Here is a 6,998-nt window from a genome sequence, read left to right on the forward strand (position 1 = left end):
TCTTTGACTTTTTCATATGTTTACCTTTTTATATTTTGACTTCTCTCCATAGAAAAAGACAGATTCCTTTGATACCATCTAATTCACACCCTCTTGAAATGTATATTTGTATTAAATTTACAAGTTTCTAGTTCATTGACATATGCTCATATCTGTTTCTTTCTTTTCGTTCCTTTTGTTAAGATTCGTAGAGTGTTTGTTTTCTTATACATGAATTAGTGAACTTGTTCCACATATAAACACTTGGTCATGTAGGAATTAGGATGATGCCTTAGTGACGAAGAATACTAGACTTCTTTTGTTCTGTACATTGGTGGCAACAAAGCACCACGAGTAATGTCCCACACAACATTACAATTTACAAAGGTCTTGAACAATGCAAGATTCCATTTTCTATATATAAGTAGTTGCAGACTCAAAGGGATTGTATATTCATAAATATTCTATATACTCCCAATTAAGTACTTAAAATTATGGCACATGGAATTGAAGAAGAGCATGTTGAGACACTTTCAATGAATGGCAACAACAAAATGCAAGTCAAAAACTTCATATGGTCCGAGGAGGAATGGCCTACACTAAAGCATGATGATTTTGGAGACGTTGAAGAGGATATTCCGGTGATTAGTCTTAACAATCTTATTCGTGGCAACGATGATCAACAACTTTATGACAATCTCTGCCAAGGTATGGTGAAAGCAAGTGAAAATTGGGGATTCTTTAAGCTTGTGGATCATGGGGTATCTAGTGAGATTGTTGAGAATTTTACTACCCGATTGCATGAGCTTTTTGATCTTCCTATGGAACAAAAGGTCAAAGGTGGCAAAACATCAAGTTTGCCATTGGGGTATTATGCTTTAAATCCTGAGTATGGGCAAAATTTGTCTTGGGCGGAAGTCCTGCAGCTGCTTCAATCGCAAGAAATGGTTGTCGAATTCGCGAAAAGGTATATGATGATCAATATCACAGATTTAGGTACGTACACGAACATACACCACATATTTCTCCATCTAAGGTGAAACATTCAGTCTGCTTCACCTTGTAGCACGACATTTGAACATGAAAATGCATGTTTAATTACATGTATGAACTTATATCTTGTCAAATTATCCCGCCAGGTAAGTGGTTGATGTCACATTAACTTATCCCGCTTGGTGCGTATTTGATGCTGAATTGTCGAACAGTCATAGAAGATTATGATGTTTGATAAAGTACAGTTTATTTATTTAGTTATATTCTCAATAAGCCTCTTTGCATGAGAGTATAATATCCTTTGATGGGGTAAGTACATGAAAATCTTTTTGATGAAGGGTGATTGTGAGAGTTTAACCCAAAATCTCGTCATACTCTATTTTGTTCTCCCTCCACCCTAATTTATGTTGCACTATTAGATTTCAACAGTTAAATAAGTTTTTCTTCGACTAATTTTTTCATATCTTCTAAATATTTGCAATTGTCAATTATCTTATTGCGACTTCTAGTATCTTGTACGTAGCTTTTAAATATGTGCATTTATTTTGAAAAGCTTAAAGCTTCCATATCCAAATTTATGATCAAAATATAAAAAATCACTCTCGAAATCCAAGCGATGTCTCAGAATAAAGTTAGGGAGTACCATATTAAATTTCGCGACCATATTTCACCTAAGTTTAAGATTTACTTGATCATTTTTTCAGTACTGTTTTACCGTAATATGACATAAAATCTTCCCTTATCCTGGGACAACATGATATAATAAGCTAATAATTGGCTCAGCATTAATCAGTCAAATCTCTCTTAATTAATGGCATCATTTTGCACCAATAGTTTTTGGCTGCTATAGCTAAATGTTATTATTAAAAATATATAATATGCATGACAAATAAAAATCGGTTTCAAAAAAAAATTGAATGTTATAATATTAATATTGTTATAGATAATGGTTATTATACAACGGTTCGACCGTATAATTCTGTCAAAAATACTGATTTATAGACTCTGATAAAGCAGTAATGCAATAATAGAGTACATGAAAAAGATGGACAAGCTAGGAATGGTTATATTTGAGATGTTGGCACATGGATTAGGCCTTGAAGATGAGCACTTCTTTAGCAAGAACTTCAAAGAAAAAGAGGCAACTTACTTTAGATAACTAGATATCCTCCTTGTCCTCTCCCAGAGAAGATTGTTGGGATAGGGATCCATTCAGACTCACAAACTTTAACCATATTGCATCAAGACCAAGTTGGTGGCCTTCAAGTCCTCGAGGATGATAAATAATGGGTTGGAGTTCGACCTATTCCCAATTCATTTGTCATCAATATTGGTGACATGCTTGAGGTTACATTCTCTCTCTTACATTAAAAAAGAAAAAAGAATAAGTGATAGATTCTATAGCTAAACAGTTTGTCACTAATCTTATTAATCAACAAATTAGCGACAAGTTATAATAAATAGTTTAAGCTACGAGAAATTTGATGATGAATCAGTGAAACAATTTGTAACTAATTTCAATCTTTTGAATTAATTTACTCTTCCTCCCACACACAATAGATCAAAAATTAAAAGAAGATATTATCCCTACATGATAAGGCTGTTCTCTTAATTTCAACATGTTTAATATGATGGAAGTTATTTTTTTAAAAAAAATATTTTTCATAAAAAATTTAATTTTTGGTTACCATGATTAAGGATAATAGTTTGTAAAGCATTAAAAGGGAAAAATGACTTTCCTCACTCGTGGACAAAAGTCATTTTTCTTACCACTACTTTTAACTTCACGCGTCAATCTCATTACTTCAATTGAACATCTAGACAATATTGTTAGTTTTTATTATCCCAAAAAGAAAATTTCAAAACACTATCAGATTTTCTAATACTATTTTATTCTTCAGTACTTTAAGTCACCAATCAAACATCAGAGAATACACATCTTTCAGGAAAGTAATTATTCATGAAAAATGGCTTTCATCATATCAAAGCTGACTTTCTTCACTTATGGATAGATGTCATTTTCCTTACAACTCTCTTAATTTTATTTCTTAAATGGTCCAACTAATTGTTTGACATTATAAATAATTTTAAGGACTCAAAATTATTTCAAACCATTTGATTTGCTAAAGTTATTGCTAATTTTAGTGCATTAACTTTCTGAAATTATCTTAATTCACCAATCAAACATGAAAGAATATACATATCTTTGAGAAAAATGTTTTAAAATATTTTTCATGAAAAATGATTTTCGTTGTGTTAAATACCAAGTGATTATAGTTTTGAATAATTATGATCAAACCTATGTATTTTTATTTTACAGGCTTAGACAAATGAAAGGTTAAAGAGTATTATACACAGGGAGGTGGTGAATAAGGAGAAGCAAAGGCTATCAATAGCCTATTTCATGAGTCCAACAAGTAGTGCAACTATTGAATGCCCTCTTCAACTAATTCATCCAATTTCTAATCCAAGAAAATATGTACCTTTTACATGGGCTGAATTGAGGCACCTTTTTTTGACTACAAGGAGGGTTAGGGGTAAAGCTATTGCCCTAAGTAAATTTCGTATCTCTAATTGAAACTCTATAATCTTCTATCATTGAAATGCGTGGAACAATATTTTTGTGGGTAGTGAATTCATTCACTCTTTACATGATTATGAAAAATGAAAAAAGTGTGACTAAATAGTCCATACATACTTGCAAGTAGCAAGGCAAATATATTACCACTTGTATATGCTCTTTCATTGTCATAGAACTTGATCTTTCTTGATTATCATATCATTTTGTTAACGAAGCATTTTGCCATCGTGGATACATAATTCTAATAAAAGCATACTCAGATCAGAAGTAAGTTTGCTTTAAATACTTCACAAACATATTTTCATATACTTTACAAACATATTGTCATATATTTGGGGATTAGTGTTCGAAATTTGAAAGTGGAAGGGGGTCATATATCAAGTCAATAAGCACTCTTTTTACACTTGCATGCCATTTTATTATAAATGGATGCATGAGATTTATTCGGAGCTTTCTTATGCGATGTGTCAGAATTATTCAGTTAGGGCTGAGCCAGTTTGTTTCCTTGTTATTAGTTGGGTTGTTGATAAATATACCAACAAAAAGGGAGCTGAGATAGTTATGAATCTGGTGAACTGTTGTTTCCTCTCTTAATATATCTCATCCGCCACGATCCCAAATCCATAAGACATGAGGGCACCTACACTCAGGGTAGGTAGGTGAATCACATCCATTTTATTTCCAGTTTTAAAAATTAATGTGAAATTAAAAACAGAAAGAGATATAGATTTCATAACTGCCAACTAGTAATAAAAATATGAAAATACAACCAAAATTTCCCAAAACCTAGATGTCACAGTACAAGAGCCAACTAATTTTTATACAAGTCTAAAATCATCAAACATACTGTCTCAAGGAAAAGGACAAAAAATAACATAAGGAAAAGAAACAGGTATTGCGGATCAACAAGGCAGCTTATTACAATCTTTCCTCAAAGCTAACAACAGACTTAAATTTAACTCCTTGGGCTCCGCTCATACTCAGACTATGAATCTGTACCCAAGAAGAAAGCAAGAAATGTAGCGTGAGTACATAAACAACATGTTACATGTACCCAGTAAGTGTCATATAACGACTCTCCTCAGAGTAGTGACGAGGTTTATTCACTAAAATCATCACATTAGTGTAAGACAAAATATGCAAATCTCAACAGTATCAATAACATAATAATATCAAGTGCCGCAGATAAACATCCAAAATTATCAAGTGCCGTAGATAAACATCCAAAATTATGGAACAAAGGTTGATAATGAAAGCAAAATCAATTTAGAATGAGCATGATGTAATGCAATGTAATAGTCATGTAATGCTACTGGGTACAAATAAAGGCGAAGCCAGAATTAAAGCTTGGGGTTTCTAAAATTTAAGGAAGGACAATAATTTAAATCTAATATATAATAATCGCAAACAAAGAATGAGTATTGATATTTCAATTTATTTAAAAATTGATTAATCATATAAATACTACAAAAAAAAAGTTAATACTATTGTTATAATTGGAGTTGATGACTTGTCATGTTTTGAAATCAACCAATGATAGCATCATTAGGTATAGGTACACTTTCAAATACTTCACTCTCTATAAACAAATTAAACAATTATTTAAAAAGTCATCATTTATTCTACTTCAAACATAATTTCTGATAAATTTCATAGAGAAAAAAAATCATTGTTCTTCTATTTTTCATTGTTAACTCATATAAAACTTACTAATTATGGAAAAGGGAAAAATTGCATTATAAAAAAAAATCAAAAATATGGAAGGGACCACAAGTTATCAGCTTGTCATTCTGATTGAAACTTTGAGGAAAACAACAAAAATTAATAAATATTATAAAACAATATAAGATATCCCTAAAATCAAAGATTAAGAATTAATTTCGAACATATATCTATTCTACATTATAATAGGCAAAGAAATTAAAATATAAAAAGTGAAGGAGAGGAGAAAGAAGAATTTACTGAACATACTAGTAATAGAGGTACACACTTCGGCAAAAGAATAGTTAGCAGGCAGACCAATACTTTGTAGCTTTAAAAAAAATAATTAAAAAAAGATCAGATACATATTTGATTATTTATAGAAATGATTTTGAATTTAATATTTAAAAAATACGGGAAGGGTCCCTCTTTTTTTTCTTTAAGAAATCCACATTAGAGAGAGGAAGAATGTGTAATGAGTGAAAACCGTGTTCTTAATAATAGAGATTTTTTGAAAAATAAAAAATAAAAGAAATCATTTGCATATGTAGCAGTTTTTTATTGTTAATAATTTGCAAAAATTTGCAGAAATATCCCTTCCCTAGGAAAAAAGAATTATAAGTGCTAAAAGTTGGGTTCAAACCCCCAACTTCAGGGGTGGAAAGCCTTAAGGTCTCTCTATTTACCTCTGGGCAAAAAGACAACATCGTTATGTGGGTTCACATGTTAATGTTTCATATAAATATACTGAATTTTCTAATACAAATACATGATATGCACAAATATACTGTAGCTTCGCCCCTGGATACAAACACAATCCTTTATCAGAGAGGGGAGATCCATGAGGTATTTGTAAGCTTCATATACCTGCCCGAAAATATTTTCCCTTAGCATACCACTTTGCCACTTCGCCAATATCATTTTCCCTTGACATGCATGATTTTATTTTTCCAAAGTTATTTCCCTCGACATATATGTATATGAAAACTTCACTATAAAGTATTGATTCAATAAATGTAGTCAATTAGTTCACCTGACCGATAACTATCTCACCTCTAATGTAGTCAATTAGTTGCCCTTATTAATATGTACCTATTGCTAAGCAGTCCAGTATTAACCTCCCCTTTTAATTCACATTGTTTTACAATCAGTCTTCTCTACTCTTGTATCTTCGGCCATCCGTATGAGAACTTTCCAATCACTGTATATTGTAAATCTTCATTTATAATCATTTGATGTATCCCTTATTCCTCCCAAATCACTCTAGGTTCTCCATGCAAGTATGAGACATTTTTCAAAGGCAAAGTTTTCTGAACTAATTGGGTTGGTTTGATTATGTCAGCGTATGTTTTTTTTGAATTTTATATTGCTCCAAGTACTGACGTTGCAGCTAGACCAGCCTCCAAAGGAGGAGGAGGAGGCTGGCCAACGGCCAATAATGCCATATTTCGATCAGAATATCGTTAAAAATTGTCGACGGCGTAAGGTTTAGTTTTTTTTTTCTCTTGACGAAGAGATATTAACCATATGGTAGTACAAAATAAATTAAAATCTCCAAAAGTGTTAACGTCTTACTACTGGTAGTGGGGTTCTAGTAAGCCTCAAAATAAAATTATTAAGTTTCAATAGCATTGGAATATATATATATATATATATATATATATATATATATATATATATATATATTCCCATTCGACTATGCACATATATTCATGATGATGAAATAACGCACGATAGTAAACTA

The 6,998-nt window shown here is 31.4% G+C and overlaps 1 pseudogene; it reads left to right on the plus strand.

The window, feature by feature from the left end:
- Nucleotides 1–473: 473 nt before the first annotated feature.
- LOC107841349 lies at nt 474–6,746 on the plus strand (annotated as a pseudogene).
- The last annotated feature ends 252 nt before the right edge of the window (nt 6,747–6,998 follow it).

Source organism: Capsicum annuum, unplaced genomic scaffold (genome assembly GCF_002878395.1).
Source record: "Capsicum annuum cultivar UCD-10X-F1 unplaced genomic scaffold, UCD10Xv1.1 ctg2811, whole genome shotgun sequence".
NCBI classification, from domain to species: domain Eukaryota; kingdom Viridiplantae; phylum Streptophyta; class Magnoliopsida; order Solanales; family Solanaceae; genus Capsicum; species Capsicum annuum.